Source organism: Triticum dicoccoides, chromosome 5A (genome assembly GCF_002162155.2).
Source record: "Triticum dicoccoides isolate Atlit2015 ecotype Zavitan chromosome 5A, WEW_v2.0, whole genome shotgun sequence".
NCBI lineage: Eukaryota > Viridiplantae > Streptophyta > Magnoliopsida > Poales > Poaceae > Triticum > Triticum dicoccoides.
In genome coordinates, this window is record NC_041388.1 from 560,661,282 (window position 1) to 560,679,642 (window position 18,361).

An 18,361-nucleotide genomic window follows, 5' to 3' on the forward strand; every position below is an offset into this window, starting at 1 on the left:
CGTATTTAGGGTCAAAGTTTTACCATAAATTTAGTTAATGAAAGATAAATTATATGTAACAAAAATGATAGAAATTCTCTTTTGAATACAAATACATGGTATTCGTTTTCCAGGATATGAATCATATTTGTTATTAGTCGTATAGATTTCAAAGTTTGACAATAAATGCGGGGAGGCACAATAAACATGGATAGAGGGAGTTGTGCTTATTTCAGAGAATTAATCACAGTGCCTTCATACCAGCGTTTCGGTCAGCGGGCCCGGAACCCGGACAGAGCGGGTATGATACTAGTGTATTATATGATATACTTTTTCTCTCATAAAACAAATTAAATAAGAACTTTTGTAGACAAAAAAATATAAAACAAATTTAAATGAGAACTAGAAAGAAACTCACCAAGCATGCATGCACTGCAATTAATTCAAATCAAGCATCAGTTTAATTTGAATAGTTTTGTAAAGTACGAGATACATTCCTCCACTCAACATCCGCCTTGGTTGATGAGATTTCAGATTTGAACCCTGTAAACCAAAAGGAGGGAGTATATCTTAGTTTATATTTAATGTGTACGATATTGTCTCAGATATAATTGCTGTGGGAGTGCCCTTGTGATGTTTATTTTGTTGGATGCAAGGAGTGAGAGAGATTTTCAGAGTAATTGGGTCACTGGCTGTTCAAAAATATGGCACCTTGATCTGGTAGCCTTTTAATCCCGGACAAAGGCAGCAATACTGTACTAGAGACGTAAATGGCAAATAAGCGGCATCCACAACTCTCATTTAGTTAGTTTTAACTAGCTCCATAGTTTGTTTTTCTCGAGAAAATCAAAATTTTGAACTATTAGATTATTAGTGGGTTTAAACGGGACCCGGTTGACACCACTATACTATACCGCAGTAAGGCCTGCGCGATCGCGTTCAAGCTTCATCAGAAAACGAAATCGCCAGTTCACAATTCCGGAAATCCAAGTAAACTCCCAAGTACGGAGACTAAGTATGGGGAATCCATGTTGTTACTTCCGCCGATCTTAGGGCCGGGGGCATGTCCTAGTTGGTTCTGTGAGTCGGGCCGGGGGCATGAAGCAGGGTGATGGTCCTAGTTGGTTCCACTCGCGGTTGTCGTTTTCCGCAGGCAGGCTCGGGCTCGACGATCCGGAGTGGGAGGCTAGGGAGCCCTCTCTGGTGGGAACTTGGTGTGAGCGGCGACACGAGGTTGAGCGGTTTCCCTTGGCGGCGAGTCTCCTTTCTTGATGGTAGTCTAGGTGCTTTGTGGTAGGGTGTGGTCTCTTCTGCGTTCATGTAAAAAAAATTGATCTGCTTTGTTAGTGCTTAGTGCTTTAGAGGATCTCCTCATCACCATGTACCAATTTGGCTGTGTTGCTTTATTATAGATAAAAGTTAAAACGGGTGCAAACCTTTTTGGGTACTGTGGACGGGAATCCCTGGCCTGTACCACGACACACATGTAGCCATCACGAGTGCGCCCGGCCTGCAGCGACGGCGACGGGGACGGATGGTTCCCATGCCCGAGGACTAGTCGCCGGGAGTCCGCCGGGTGGCTAGCGACACAATCCCAGACGATCGTCGACGGGGCCGTCCGAGGACCTGTCCTGCCAAGTTGCATGCAGCAAGCAGCCATGCGTTGATGCATGCACTGATGGCAAGCGCCGAAAGAAACGTACGAACGTACTGTCGTGGACATCGCCGGTGAATCGGTGATGGCTACATCCGCGTCTTCTTGTCCGAGGCCGAGGTGGCCCAAAATCTTCGTTGTGCTTACGTTGTTTGGACTGGGTCATTAATTTGGCCGTGGAGCAGCCGCGACGGGGAAACGGAAAGGAACCACTGACCAGCCACGCAAGTACTCAATCATAGCACCACTATACCATCCCGTACGTCATATTCCTTCTTCACCGGTCAAGTAACCCGTGGCCGCGGATCGATCTTTGTTTCTTCTTATTTGCTCCGGCAGTGGATTGGATTGATGTTTTACGGCGACCGTAGCAGATCCGCTTCTTCTTTGTGGCAGGCAGTGAGGTGAGCGCATGGCATTGCATGGCCCGGGCACTGATATTTGTCAAACTAGCTATAGCTGGAACCCATGCTCATCTTGGTCGTGTGGGAGATCTGGAATGCAAGAAGAAACGACTGCATTTTTAGAAAGAAAATTCCTTGGGTCAGGGAGATGGCCCTGGCCACTAGACGCCAGATTGAGCAATGGCGACTTGCTGGTGCAGACTGCAGAACCACCCCTTCTGGGGACCCTGTTGTGAGGATTTAGCATGACGCGGATGGGCTTTCCAGCTTTCTTTTCCACTTCTGTTCTCCTGATGGTCACTCCCTGACTATCCGTACGGCATGGATTCGTACGTTAACTTCTTGCAGGTTATCTTCAGGGCTACGACATAGATCCGTACATGATTGTTACTCACTCCTACGGGCTTCAGGGAGCAGCTGGCTACTGGCTGCAATATGTGGGAGATGATAGCATGGACTATATTCAAGCGGTTTGGATGGCGGTTGTATAATAGGATAGGTCCTTAGTGTCCGTTCGTCCAGCCGGTTGTGGCTTTGAGTTGCTCATTTCTTATTTTGCTCTTTTTGTGAGTTGTACTTTGCAGATCAGACTATTTGTTTTGTTGAACTTGCTTTAGTAAAGTGGCCACATGCATCTATCCGATGCAGAGGCCGGGGATGACCTCCTTTTCAAAAAAATACTCCCTGCCTATCCCGTAAATGTTTTTGTTTTTCCCTGCTATTAACATGAAATGTCAGCATTTTATTGGATCTTTCAGAAGAAAAAAAGCAATAGAAGCACATGGAAATTTAGCCAGGAAATCACTTTTTTCTATGGCGACCGTAGCAGATCCGCTTCTTCTTTGTGGCAGGCCGTGAGGTGACCGGACGGCATTGCATGGCCCGGGCTCTGATATTTGTCAAACTAGCTATAGCTGGAACCCATGCTCATCTTGGGCGTGTGGGAGATCTGGAATGCAAGAAGAAACGACTGCATTTTTAGAAAGAATATTCCTTGGGTCAGGGAGATGGCCCCGGCCATTAGACGCCAGACTGAGCAATGGCGACTTGCCGGTGCAGACTGTAGAACCACCCCTTTTGGGGACCCTGTTGTGAGGATTTAGCATGACGCTGATGGGCGTTCCTGCTTTCTTTTCCATTTCTGTTCTTCTAATGGTCACTCCTTGACTATCCTGTAAATGTTTTTGTTTTTCCCTGCTATTAACATGAAATGTCAGCATTTTATTGGATCTTTCATAAGAAAAAAAACAATAGAAGCACATGGAAATTTAGCCAGGAAATCACTTTTTTTTCTACGGCGACCGTAGCAGATCCGCTTCTTTGTGGCAAGCAGTGAGGTGAGTGCACGGCATTGCATGGCCCGGGCACTGATATTTGTCAAACTAGCTATAGCTGGAACCCATGCTCATCTTGATCGTGTGGGAGATCTGGAATGCAAGAAGAAACGACTGCATTTTTAGAAAGAATATTCCTCGGGTCAGGGAGATGGCCCCGGCCATTAGACGCCAGACTGAGCAATGGCGACTTGCTGGTGCAGACTGTAGAACCACCCCTTTTGGGGACCCTGTTGTGAGGATTTTGCATGACGCGGATGGGCTTTCCAGCTTTCTTTTCCATTTATGTTCTCCTGATGGTCACTCCCTGACTATCCTGTAAATGTTTTATTTTTCTGTGCTATTAACACGAAATGTCAGCATTTTGCTGGATCTTTCACAAGGAAAATAAGGAATAGAAGCACATGGAAATTTAGCAGAAAATCACTTTTTTGTAAAACTGATTGAAATGTAGTCACACCTGTGAATTGTCTTTTAAATGCATGAACATTTCTTGCCAAAACACAAGGACATCTTTTTTAATAGACAAACATTTTTTTTCAACATGTGACGAACCAAATAGCCTACCAGCATTTTGGTGACCCAATAACAGCAGGGTTTGATCAACCTACTTTCTTCAGGAGCGCAAGAGAGAGAGGAGCCGCACGAGCACACGGGGTTCTACCATCGGTTTTGTTCGCAAAACCAAAACGGCGCCTTAAGCACACCTTAAAGGCCAACCCGTACAGGGCGGACAACCCCCTCGCGCGATCTGGGCTGGCCCGATTCTATATTTTTCTCTGTTTTCTAAGCCGCGAAAAAAGTGCAAAACCTGAGATTCAAACCCACGCTATGTGCGTTTTGTGTCGGACGTGATTATCACCCTGCCACCTCACCTAAATGTGATTGCATTGATGTTTTTCGAATTTTCTTCTTTCTTTTATTTTTCTCCTTTCCTTTACTTTTTTCTTTTTCCTCTATCCTTTTTTTTATTATTCTAGTTCTCCAACTTTTTCTTCAAACAAATGAACCTTTTTCCAATTCGATGAACTTTTTTAAAAATGGATGAATTTTTTTGAATTTGATGAACTTTTTCCAAATCCAAAGATTTGCTTTTCAAATTTGATGATTTTTTTAGAAATCCAATGAAGTTTTTTCAAACTCCCTGAACTTTTTCCAAAACTGATGAACTATTCTATGAACTTTTCTTTCAAATTTGAGAGATTTTTGGAAAATCTATGAACTTTTTCAAAAATCGGTGAACTTTTTATTCAAATTGATGAACTTATTTTCTAAATTGATGAACTTATTTTCATAATTGGATTCCTCGCATCGAGATCTTCGAAAATAGATACCATGTTCATAGGTTTCAATGAACTTATTTTCATGAAGAAGAAAAAAAGCGAAGCCGAAAGCATGATTATTTTTTTTACTTTTTTCCCTTTTTTGAAAGAGGTGCAACTGTGCCTTTTGTGAAAGCAAATTCGTCAAGAGCAAATTTTTGCCTCCCATGAAATAAAAAAGGTTTTCAATTTTTCGAGTCTCTCGTGGAAGCAAAATAAAAGCATTTTTTTTCCTTTCTCCGATAGGCATAGCGGTGCCTCTCATGGAAGCAAAAATGTGTCATCATGAGAGATAAATCCATGCCTCCCGCGGAGGAAAAACACATGTTTGTTTTATTTTTCCAAGAGGCACAGTTGTACCTCTCGCGGAAGCAAATCGATGCCTCCATGAGAAGTTAATCTGTGCCTCTCGCAATAACAAAAGAAACATGGTTTTTTCGATGCCTCTACGAGAAGTAACTATATGCCTCTTGTGGAAGAAAAAGAGAGAACATATTTGTCGCATAGAAAATTGAAACAAAATTGTCCAAAACCTAGGCAAAAGTCAAAAAGCCAAAGAAATAATAAATATCTAAAACCATAAAACATGTACAGAGAAAAATCCGAAGGGAGTGCCTAGCACGCGACACGTGGCGGCGGCTGAGACCCCGCCAAGTGGCACATTGTCAGTGCACCAAAAGTGGCCCTTGTTGGGATCCCGTGCCGGCAAAGGCCCTTGTTGTCTCGCTTACTGTGAGATCTAACCTTCTCTCGCGGCGCTCCGCTAACGGTCGGCCCGGTACTATAGCTTCTAAGGACGTTTTAGAAGTTTTCGTTTGATCTCACTTCTTCTTTATTTCTATTTGTTATTTACCTATTTCATTAGACTTTTCATTCATCTCTTACAAATTTGGTTTTATTTTCCTTTTTTTCTCATATTTCAAACACACACGGTTTTCTTCCGCATACCGGTTGAACATTTTCAAATGCACGTTCAACATGTTTTTCAAAATAGATGTTGAACATTTGTCAAGTGCACACTGAACTTTTCTTTAATACAAAATGAAATATTTTTAACACACGTTGAACATACTCTCTCCGTCCATTTTTAGTCTGCATATAAGTTTTGTGTGAAGTCAAATTATCTTTAGTTTGACCAAATTTATAGAAAAGAGTACCGACACTCACATAAACAAATCAATATCATTAGATTCATTATGGAATGCAGATTTATATTTTATATAGTTGGTATTGTAGATGTTGATATGTTTTATTATAGATTTGGTCAAACTTTACGAAGTTTGACTTCACGCAAATCTTATACACGGAGTAAAAAGGACCGTAGGGAGTATTTCATAAATGTCATAAACCTTTTTTTATTAGCATGCAAAACATGTCTTAAGTGTTATGACATTTTTTTAATGTCACGAACATTTTTGAATGGTAAAATTTTTAAATAATTGCACAAAATTTTATTTACGTTTTATAAACATTTATCAAATCTTGCGAATATATTTATGAAACGCATGAACATTTTTTCAAATCTCATAAACATTTTTATCTATATTACAAGATATTGTTTACATTGTTTCAATATTCTAGAAAAATTCAAAAAAAGTGAGAACATTTTTTAAATATCACGCACATTTTTTTAATTTACCAAAATATTCTACAGTACATGAACCAACTACTGTTTTTACAGTAGATTTTTATGAATGTTTTCCAAAAATTATGTAAATTAAGTTTTTGAATATATGTATTTAGAATATTTCAAATATATAAACAAAAGGAAGAAAATAAGGGGCCGAACGGAGAAGCAAGAAACATAGAGTCGAACAAACAAACATATGAAGAAAAAAGAAGATGAACTGGCTACTATGCCGGCATAATAGAATAAAAAGGATTAAAAACAAACGTCGGATTTTTATAATTTAGCGCCGAATGTTTTTGAACTATTGGATTTGAGCATGATTCTTGATGCAAAGGAAAATAGCCACGTCGGCCTTTTCCATTCAGGTAAAGGGGTGCCCGTTGCGAACGCACCTCACCACTCGTCTTCACTTCCTTTTTCCCACTGGGTGGCTCTCTGGTATATTGGGAATATTTAAAAAATTATAGATGCGGAATTAGGGCAGGAGGTGCCACGAGGGGCTCACAAGCCTGGGGACGCCCCCCTGAGGCACACCTAGCGAGTTTGTCGCTCCCTCGTGGCTCTTCTGGTCTTGTCCTGAACCTTTCTGGGTCGCTTTTGATCAAAAAAAATTGTCCAAAGATTTTTCTCTGTTTGGACTCCCTTTGATATTGATTTTCTTAATCACAATAAAACATGTTTTCAAACTCCTAAAAAACAGCCCTGAAAAACTATTTTTGAATACATGGTAACCTGTTTTGATCTTCCCTAAAAAATTTCTTCAAAAGAACTTCCTAAATTTTTTTAACTACACAAAGCCTGTGAGGACTCTAACCAGGGACCTCGCTCTCAAAGTGCGCATACGTAGCCACTCACCCTGATGACTACTGGTGATGATAGATAGCACGGCCTATATATATAAGACCACACAAAAACGTTAATATACAAAAAGATTTATGAAAAAATCAAAATATTTTGCGTTAAAAATTTGTGAACAATTTTGAGATGTCGAGTTTTTCAAAACACAAATAATTTACCAAATTGCAAAAAGTTTATTTTAAAAATAGGCACAATTTTTCAAAATCCGAAACATTTTTCATAGCATGTGAAAAACTGTTGGAATTCTGAACATTTTGTGGCAAATGTGATTTCTTTGAAATCGCAAACAGTTTATAAAAATGTGAGGAAAATTTCAAAATTCCAAACATTTTTCTAAAAAGACAAAATAAAGAATTTCTGCCAAAAATTGGAAACATGAACATTTTTTAAACTTCTGAACAATTTTAAAAATGCACGAACATTTTGTAAACTTCACGAATTCTTGTTGTGGTATAGTGGGCCAACCCAAATTCTGTCTGTGAGAGTAGCAGGTTATCCCAGTCTGGATTATAGTATTCTTGGTGTGCCAAACAGATCTAGGGTCCAAAATAGATCGGGATTACAAGTTTAGAGTGCCAATTTCTAGGATTCTAAGTACATGGTTTAATTTAGCTTTCTTCTATGACTTCAAGGTTTGTTTTGGACTTTTTTCAAGAGGACCGTTCCCACCGCCATCCACCATGCTAGTCGTCGGCACGATGGATGCCGGGGCAGGGGCCTAGCTGGGCGGAGACGATGGGGTCTGGCTAGGAGATCTCGGTTTATGCGCAGGTGTTGCAGAGGAGGTCCTGGTCGAGCGGCGACATGTCTAAATAAAATAATAGTTATTTCATCTACTCTCAATCTCACTGAGAGTAAAACTGGTCCCGGAGTTCAGGATATCATCTCTAATTTGCTCCATTTCTGCACTTCGTCGTGTAAAGTAGGCAGGGCAAGTAGGGGGTGGAAGTGTGCTGCTTCCGTTCTCTAGGACGAACACAACGGACGACATGAGTGGCATGTCATCTGGATTGTCCTGGACACACATGGGTGCTACATGGATGCAAATCAAAACTTCATCCAGTGAACAAGTATCCATGATATATGTGTCCACCAAATCCTCTGTCTTTCCTTCCCTCCACATATTCCATGACTGAAACAAGAAAAAGTATCAAAAAGAATCTTCAAAAACTTAATCTATTTCTAAATTTTGGAACTTCATAGAACTCTTGTGGGCACTTACATACACAATGAGGCTCGGGAAGCCCATGATGTGACTATTGGAGCTTCTTTTTATACCAGTCACAACCTCAAGTACTAGCACACCAAAGCTGTAGACATCGGACTTGATGGAGAAGACACCTTCCATTGCATATTCTGGGGCCATGTATCCACTGTGTGACCATTGCATTCACATTATTAGAACTTGATTGCAAGTTTACATGGTCTATATAAGCTGAAAAGGTTACTCACTATGTTCCCACAACACGTTGGGTGCTTGCATCTTATTGGTTATTGCCAAAGATCCTCGCCATACCGAAGTCTGCTATCTTCGGTTTCATCTCTGCATCTAGCAAAACATTTCCGGCTTTGAGATCCCTATGAATTATAGTTAGTCTTGAAGAGGCGGAGGAAGAGGCGGCCCACCTCGAGCGATGGAAGGAGCACTGGCTCCGCCAGGAGCAGGGCGACGGCGAGGAGCAGATACGCTACGAGGCCATGCTCCAACACGACGCGGAGGCGCTCCGGCTCTAGGAGGAGGAGGAGGAGGAGCGCGCGCGGCATGCCGCAATGCCGCCGCCCCAGCAGACGCCGGAGGAGGCTGACCTGGCAGCGTACCAGGCGGCGTTCGGGTGGGCTGGCCCTGCTCCGGTCTTCATCGACCTTACCGACGACGGCGACGTCGAGGGCAAGGGCAAGGGCAAGGCCGACGACGTCTAGGGCAGCATGCGGGGCGGCAGCAGGCGGGCGCAGACTTTTTTTAATGTTTTTATTTAATGTTTATTAGATGTGGGTGGACTTTGGCCGGCGTTTGACCGGCCACTTTTATGTTTAATTATGTTTATTTCATGTAACTTGTTTTTTTCACGTCGTCACATTTAGGTCGGCCTTCCCGTTGGACGATCAAGCTGACCCATTTTAAAATGCGGACACCGGCGTCCATCTGACCGATTCAAACGGACAAAAAGCAAACAAAGCACGCGTCCGTTTGGGTCGCCCTGTTGAAGTTGCTCCTACAAGTTGGGTCAGGCGCCGCTGTCTCATCACAGTAGCCATAGGGACCGCAAAAGCCATAGCGGTTGCATACAGGAGACGGCCACTCACCGAGGACGTCCCAGGCTGACGACTTGCTGCTCCAGCTTTGGAGCTGGTACTCGCCGGAGTATGTTAGCACATACCTAGTAGGCGGGGCGCCGTCGGACAGACTATAGGTGAGGTAGACCCTGTATTTTGATTTTCAGCCAAAAAAAGTGGATTTCGGCCGAATTTCGGCCATCTCAGCCTAGGCGAAAAGTATATTTAGGCCGAAATTGCTTAAATTTGGCAAAATTTGGTCAAATTTAAGTCAAATTGCAGTTAAAATTTGGTCAAATTTCAGCTGAAATTTTTAAAAATGGCCGAAATTCGGCCATCTCGGCCTAGGGCGAAAAAAAGTTCAAACCGAAAATCAAAACACACCGTAGACCTCGTCATCGTGTTGATGACAGCCAGATAGAGGATGATAGCAGTGGTGTTCAGGGCCTCCACCTGCTGGTACCTGCGCTGGCTCGTCACCAGATACCCTGTCCATGGCGGGGTGCGGGCCACCGGGCGCTCCCCGTCCCAGAGGAAAATCTGGAGCAGTGTGTCTGGATCCCCGCCATAGGAGAAGCGCCCTGGCGAGGGGTCGGTGGGACCCGTCCAGGACACTAGACGCTCGTCGTGGACACGTGTCCTGTACCTGAACCGGATCTTCATACCAGAAAGAAGTGTGTCGGTCATGTGGTCGAAGCTTTGCCACAGCATGGTGCCGTTGGGAGATCGGATGACGAGGTTGTCGGTGTTCAGAAGAACCGCCGCCGGGGGTGGCGAGCCTGGGTCGGTAGCCACATTGGTCGTCGTCCAGAGGACACGGCTGCCACGATCACCATCGGACAGAACAAGATTGGAAGTGTTGGTGAGGGAAAGCATTGGTGAAGAGGAAGTGATGTTCCTTTTTGAGACTGGAGTTTCCCGGTTGGCGACCCACACGACGGTGAGCTCAGGTATGTCGTTGTACCATATGCCGACGTACAGCTTGGCCATAGCAGTGGAGTTGGAGGGGTCAAAGAAGCCCAAGGCGAAGGAACCATCGTCCGAGATGATGGTTGCGCCAGGCGAGAGCGGCTTGCCGGGGACAAGCCGGTCATCACACGCGCACAACGGCAGGAAGCTCAGAAGGATCAGCGCTCCGGCGCCGATGCGGCAGGTGAAAGCAGCTGGCCAACCCATAGGTGATGGTCGGTGCTAAGCTTCTGACAGATGCTTATAATTGGGAGCACTTGCATCAAGCCTCGGTGGTTTACATTAAAAAAATGCTTTGACGAATGAGACCTACTCGTTTTCGGAATAATGGCAAATTGCTTCAGAGCAGTTGAGACTTGAGACAACTTGAGAGTGTATCGGGAGTTGACATTTTGGTTGTCCGCGTCGGAGTTGGGATGCCACAGTCACTGCTGACTAGTGACTTAAACATTAAGCTATACATGAAGTAGTTAGTCAGACCAGACCAGGTACAAATGTAGGAGTTAAGGGTAACGTGTGCTACCGTTGTAAATGCCACTATGCGTAGTTTGGTGTTTATCTACCTCATGACCTCATCTTGTCACAGCTTAATTACAGGGTTAACAGCAAAGCAACATGATCATGATCACAAGTTCAGAACAGCTGGGATGCAGGGTCTTCATTCAGAGATGCTTTTTTTTTACGGTTAACGGCAGGAGCTCTGCTTTTCATTATAGGCGAGGGAAAACTGTACAGACTGAAATCAGTCAGAACAAAGGATAGAGAAAAAAGAAAAGAGAGGAAAAAACTACTCCTCGCAAAAAGCCTGGCCAATAGTCAGGAGGTCATCTCTAATCAAGCTAACTAAGCCGGAGAGAGCCAGGGTCGTACTTTCAAAAATCCTGCGATTGCGTTCTTTCCAGATGTGCCAGGCAACCAAAACTGGCAGGACAGACTTGTGGATGGCATGTTTCTTGGAGAGAAAACATGAGGTCTTCTTCTACCATCCAAGGGCAGTTGTGGTCGTGCGAGCAGCAGCCGCTGTCCCTGGGTGGGAAGAGCTGAAGGCGAACCATACTTGCTTGCTGAATGGGCACTCGAGCAGAAGATGTGTCAATGTTTCCATGGATTGATCACAGAGTGCACAAGTTGCATTGTGCGGCCATCCACGCGTACAGAGTCTGTCCGCGGTCCACAGCCGATTTTGGACGAGCAACCACATGAAGAATTGAACCTTTCCATCCGTTTTAAGCTTCCAGACTTTGTGCAAACTTGGGTTGTGGATGTGAGCGATGAAGTGTGTGTCATAGGCAGAGGCCGCGGTGTAATTGTTAGAGGATGTAAGCGTCCAGCGGATAGAATCGGCATGTTCAGAGATGCTTTTACTCTAGCCTGTATCATATTCAGAGTTTTGTTTTAGACAAGTATCATATTCAGAGATGTGTGCAAGTACTATAGTCACGGCCCACAGGCAGGCACTAGCATAACTGTGACTGATGAATTTCTGTGGAGAGTTGAAAAAGGCTGCAGAAATATAACTTTTTTCCAACTGCAAACCCTTAGCAAAAGTAGATGAAAAATTAAGACGACTTCTGCTATCTGGAAAAAAAAAAGCCAGAAATGTTAGCAGGAGGAAGCTCATCCAATTGACAAGAGGGTTGCTGTCCTTTGTTTTTTCAAGTAGTACGTATATCCTAACATATAGTCCTCTGTATCAAAAGGGAGTATAAAAAAAGTCTTACATTTTGATATAGAGGGAGTAGTTTTTTTGTAACTGAGACTATATGTTATGCAAATGAAAAATTGAATGGAGAACATACGAAAAGATAGTAATGACTACTAAGCAACACATGATACATCCCTGTTTTCCTTTTTTGGAAAATGACATCGCTAACTATTGAGCCATACATTTAACGATAGTGTTCGATTTATCTAATGTATTGTTTCCTTGGAGAGCATTTCAATACAGCTAAAACAAAAGATTTATTTCATCGTCCCTCTATCTCAGTAAGAGTAAAGCTGTTCACGGATGTCGGAATGTCAGTTCTGATCTGATTTGTTGCAGCACTTTGTCTCGCAAAGTAGGCCGGGAGATTGGGGGATGTAAGTGGGGTGCTCCCCGTCCCGTTCTCTAGGACAAACACAACAGATGACATGAGCAGCCTATCATCGGGGTTCTCCTGAACACACAAGAGTGCTACATGGATGCAAAGCAGAATTTCATCTGGTGAAGTATCTAAGATAGATGAGTCCGTCAGCTCATTGGTCCTATCTTCCTTCCACATATTCCATGACTGAAACAACCAAAACATCATATCAGTACTATTTTCCAATATCCAACAAAAAATGCTTCCACTTTTCGTAACGAAATTTGACAAAATTCATGTGTACTCACATATACTGTGAGGCTAGGGAATCCCATGGTTTCACTAATGGAGTTTCTCCTTATACCAGTTACAACCTCCAGTAGTAACACGCCAAAACTGTAGACGTCAGACTTGGTAGAGAAGACACCCTCCATTGCATACTCAGGAGCCATGTAACCACTGTTTGATCATTTTAATTACAAGAGGTGTCTAATGGGAGTTAAATTTACTGAAAAAACAATATGGGTTTTTTAAATGGATACTCACTATGTTCCAACAAGGTGTTGGGTATTCGCATTTTCCAAGTTATCGCCAAAGATCCTCGCCATACCAAAATCCGCTATCTTGGGTTTAAAATCTGCATCTAACAAAACATTTGCAGCTTTGAGGTCTCTATGAATTATGGTGAACCTTGAGTCTTCATGAAGATATCGAAGTCCCTTTGCAATCCCTTTGATTATACGAAACCGTGTCAACCAATCCAACAGCAATTTTCTCGAGTCATCTAAAACAGAAACAAATGTAAGAAACAAATTCAAGTTGTCATAGAAATCATGGTTTGTTATTAGAATACACACCAAAAAGGGTAGCATCTAAGCTCTTATTTGGCAGATACTCGTATATCAGGAGCTTTTCATCTCCCTCACTGCAGCATCCAAGAAGTCGAACCAAGTTTCTGTGTTGCAATTTGGCAATTAGAATTACTTCGTTCCTAAATTCTTTTGTTCCTTGTTGAGAATCTCTACTTAGCCTCTTGATTGCAACTTCTTGACCACCTAACATTCCCTACAGGAATATAGTGAAAATCTTATACTTGACTTTGTAGTATGAAAAAATTAGCTCTCTTCATTAGAATTAATCCTAGGAAAGAACATATTTAATGAGTTACCTTGTATACTTTACCAAAGCCTCCCCGTCCAATCATGCATGTTTCAGAGAAATTGTGGGTTGCAAAGGCAATTTCTTCTAATCTTACAAATGGAAATTCTTGATCATGGGGAGAGTTTTCTTCTTCAAATTCATCAGAGATACTCATACCCTCCAGCCTTATATTCTTTTGCATTGTCCCTTTCTTGTTCTTGCCTGCTCCCATAATGTTAAAAGTGACTACATCTCTAATGAGAACATCACAAAAATAAGAAATAATAAAGTTATATTTGACCCCTACCACTATTGATGTTTGTATATTATTCCCTAATTTATGAACTCATGGAACTAGAGGAAATAACCCACGAGGCACATCTACCACCCAGCCACCCACTCCCCTAGAAAAACACAGACACAACCCTCAGTCCATAGATGTTGCTCTGTTTCTCAGCCCCACGATAACCAGTATCTCAGTTATTACGATTGCATGAATATGAAGCGGCACAAAGCGAATGTGGTTTGTCTAACATGTGGAATCCACATTATCCATCACTACACCACCACAAATAGTAGCTAAATCATGCTATAAACCATCTACAAAATTATTTGATCTAGTTTCCATTCATGTGTTAGAGGATTTTGTAATCTAAGGGTATATTGCGGTAGTAGACGATGTAGTCCAAGTTTAGGCGGTGACACATACTCTCTCAAAAAGCGGCCAATATAACCTTCTACTAAACAGAGTTAACTAAACGTACCTTTGAATTTTAACCATGCAAGGGAGATGCATATGAGTACTAGAACACCAGAGCCTACAACTGGAAGCACAATCCTCACTGCATTGCTCTTTATTCTTTTACCTGTGCAACAAATTCATATACAAGAAAAAATGGTTTTATTATTTCTCAGTTGAATGAGAAATAACCCTTTCTAAGTCATGGCGAACAACCATCAAACTTTAGCATGATATTTGTGCAACTACCAGAGGGATGAAAAAATCTTGATCCAGTGGCTGTTGTATTGACCAAGAAATAACTATCTCTAGTGACTAAGTGATGGTCCCAAATGAGTGATAGAACTAGAAACATGTTATTGAAAACAAAACAACTGGTAGAAAGAGGGATAAATGACAAAACCAATATGATAAAGAGGGAGAAACTGAGATCTAGTACCTTTGGTTGCAGCCATGCCTGCACGTCGAAGATAGAGTGTCTCGCCGGTTCGCTCCCCAACCTTTCCCGTATCTATTAACTCTCCAGACCACACCAAGCACCTCGGCACGTGTCCTCCGAACCTGCTGCTGCTCAGGTTGGCGAACGCATATGCCACACAGGAGCAATTGCGGCTACACTCCGCCGCACAGTCCTCATACTTACTCCTCCCTCGAGCAATAAACAAAGACCCATCAGGCGACTTCATCCCCGGCAAGGCCACGAAGCCGTCACTGCACCCTTGCAGTGCCTCCTTCCGTCGGCACCCGGCCGAGTATCTGCCGCTAGTCCACTCCTCCATGCTACTCGGCTCAAAGCCATCGAGACACCTGCATGTTGGCACGGTGGGTGCCTCGGCCGTCTCGTCACAGTAGCCATACGGGCCGCAGTAACTGTAATGGTTGCATTCAGCGGATGGAAACTTCCAGAGGACAACCCATGTTGATGACTTACTGCTCCAGCTTTGGATCTGAAACTCACCATAGTAGGTTAGCACCATCCTGGTGCGTGGGGCGCCGTCGGAGAGGCTATAAGTGACGTATGCCTCATTGTCATTGTTGACATAGGCCAGGTAGATGATAAGATCACTGCTATTTGTGGCCCCAAGTAGTTGTTGCCGTAGGCTCATCACTAGATACCCTGTCCAGGGGGCAGCACGAGATACCGGGTGCTCGCCGTCCCACAAGAATGTCTGGAACGACCTGTTCGTGTCGCTGCCATAGGAGAAGCGCCCCCACGAGGGGTCGCTGGGGCCTCTCCATGATAGCAGGCGCTTGGTGGTGGTACGCGTCCTGTAGTTTATGCCGATCTTCATGCTGGGAAGGAACGTGTCTGTGCGTTGGTCGAAGCTCTGCCACAGGATGGTGCCGTTTGACGATCGGATGACGAAGTTACCGGTGTTTAGAAGCACCGCCGTCGGGGTAGACGAGACCAGACCATTGGTCAGGTTGGCTGTTGTCCAAACGACACGGCTTCCGCCACCACCATCAGAGAGAACCAGATTAGAGCTATTGGTGAGGGAGAGCTTCGGTGTTGAGGAAGTTGTGTTGGTGGCCGGGGTATTTTGGTTGGCGACCCACACAACGGTGAGCTCGGGGATGTTGTTGTACCATACGCCTAGGTACAAGCTGGCCGGAGAAGAATTGGAAGGGTTGAAGAAGCCCAAGGCGAATCCACCATCATCGGAGACGATGGTGTTACCAGGGGACAGCGCCCTGCCGGGGACAAGCCGGTCTTGGGAAGCGCTCAACGGCAGGAAGAGGAGAAGGATCATGACCGTGGTACAGCTGGTGAGAGACGACCAATCCATCGACTGATCAGGCCTAGATCTTAGTACTAGTTATGGTCCAACTAACTAGTTACGATAACTGGGAGCAATTAAGTACTTCCCACAAAACAAAACAAAAACTAGGAGTAAGTACATAATTATACCAGTCCTTGGTCCAGAAGCAAGCGATGCTTTGACGAACGCAGGTGATTGTATAATGCAATGTTCTTGAAATTCTAGCAGCTGAGACTTCACAAATCAGCTGTCAGCGTCGGAGTTGGGATGCCACCGTCATTGCTTACTTGTCAGACTTAGGACTGAAATATTAAGCTATATAGACGGATAGCTTTTGTATATCAACACTTTATTCTGGTCGGACTGCTTCTTGTGCAAATGCAGCAGTGACTGTATGTATATACAAAGTGATCTTCGCGATATTTTTACTAAGGCGAAGTGTCAGCCTTACTCTGTCAAGCGCCTAATTGTATAGCAATCTCCTTTTAAAAATCCTTGCAAGTTCACCCCCTTTTTTTGAAGACAAGATCAACTGTCAATCTGTTTGTCAATCAGACATTGTGTCCATTTGTTGACATGTGAATCCATCTTGTCCACTACTAGAACAGCGTTAATTTCTTGACAAATTGCTGACAGGATCCAGCACTCACGTCAGGTTGATAATGAAAGCGGATGACTGGAAAATGCAAAGCTTGAATTCTGGTTCGACTTGAGAGAGTCTTGGAGTTGACATTTCAGCTGTCCACATACGGTACTTAAAAGCTTAAAATGGCAATGTCGCTGGTGGAACCACAACACATGGCATGGATCCAAACAGTGTCTTTTGAAACAAGATTTAGTAATTATTTTCTTTTCAAACCATGGACGAGAACAGCATGTGATCAATACGGAGAAATTGGACGCACTTCGTGGGCCGCGATATTATTTTGAACTGTACTTGAAAGAACGGAGTCTATCTGCCAACCTCGTACATATCACTCAAAAATTGGATTCCCACATGTAACATGCATGTATGAGGCTCATTTTGCAAGTACCAAAATGGGACCTCATTTTCCTTTGTGGCTCGAAGGACAGAAGGATATTAGTGAAGTTGACATTACAGATGCAGGCATAGTTGATCTTCTCCCTGATTGGTTTTGGACTGTGTTCTCCAATGCTAGATGTATAAATATCTCTTGTAATCAAATAAGGGGCCGGCTACCAGCAACACTGTTATTTATGACTTCTGAACAAATGCTTGAACTCAACTTAAATGGCTTTACAGGTTTGCTGCTACTGCTACCAGAATCGTTGGTGTTCTTAGATATTCCAGGAATTCTCTAGCAGGACCACTTCCCCAAGACTTTGGGACTCCAATGCTGAGAGAGCTTGTATTCTTCGCAAATCATATTAATGTAACAATTCCAGTATATATATGTCAGCTGCAGTATATGAGAGTGTCGGATCTTCCAGAGTGTCGGCCAACTTCCCAGATCTTTCAGAAAATCATATCAATGGAAGCAGGCTGTTGTCGGCTCTGATCTTGCACGACAACAACCTTTCTGGCAAATTCCCTGAATTCTTGCAATACAATCCGATTTTCATGTCACTTCGAAGAAACTGCCATCCCTTCAAACTAAAAATGCCATCAAAATCGTTCGCAAATGCCACCTCTTTCTGGCGACCGTTCGCCAACTAAGGGGGTCCACATTTTAATCGCCTTGCAATGAAAAATAAAAAAATCAATCACCAATCACTGCGTACGTGCATAATAATTGCACATATATAATTTGACTTTCTTTGTTTCGAAAAAAGTGAATGGAAATCTTATCAACAAAGCTAGATACTATATATATAATAGATAGTGTGATGTGTATAGTGGTATATCTTTTGCTAATAAAGCTAACCAGAAGAATACTAGCGCTAACTATATAGCTAACGACCACCGGGGAAAGTCACCATCTGATCCCCCTCCTCTCCTCTCGCGCAACCGCGTCGTCCCCGCGGGCGACCGGCCGCGCTCCGGCGCCCCCCCTCCTCTAGAGCCCCCCCTTCCCTCCCTCCCTCCCCGCCGCCGTCGCCGGCACCCGCGGCCAGGCCTGGCCCCTGGGTTGCTGGCGGCGGCGGCCTCCTGCCCTTCCCCTCTCGGTGCTCCCCGGCGCGGGGCGGTGTGCGCCGGGGGGTGCTCTTCGGCGGCGGCGGTCCGACGTGGCGGCGGAGATCCTGGCGCGGTGTGGGTGGACGACTGGGCGA

At 43.8% G+C, this 18,361-nt stretch overlaps 1 pseudogene; it reads right to left on the reverse strand.

Moving 5' to 3' along the window:
• Nucleotides 1–8,010: 8,010 nt before the first annotated feature.
• LOC119299996 lies at nt 8,011–16,156 on the reverse strand (annotated as a pseudogene).
• Between the last annotated feature and the right edge of the window lie 2,205 nt (nt 16,157–18,361).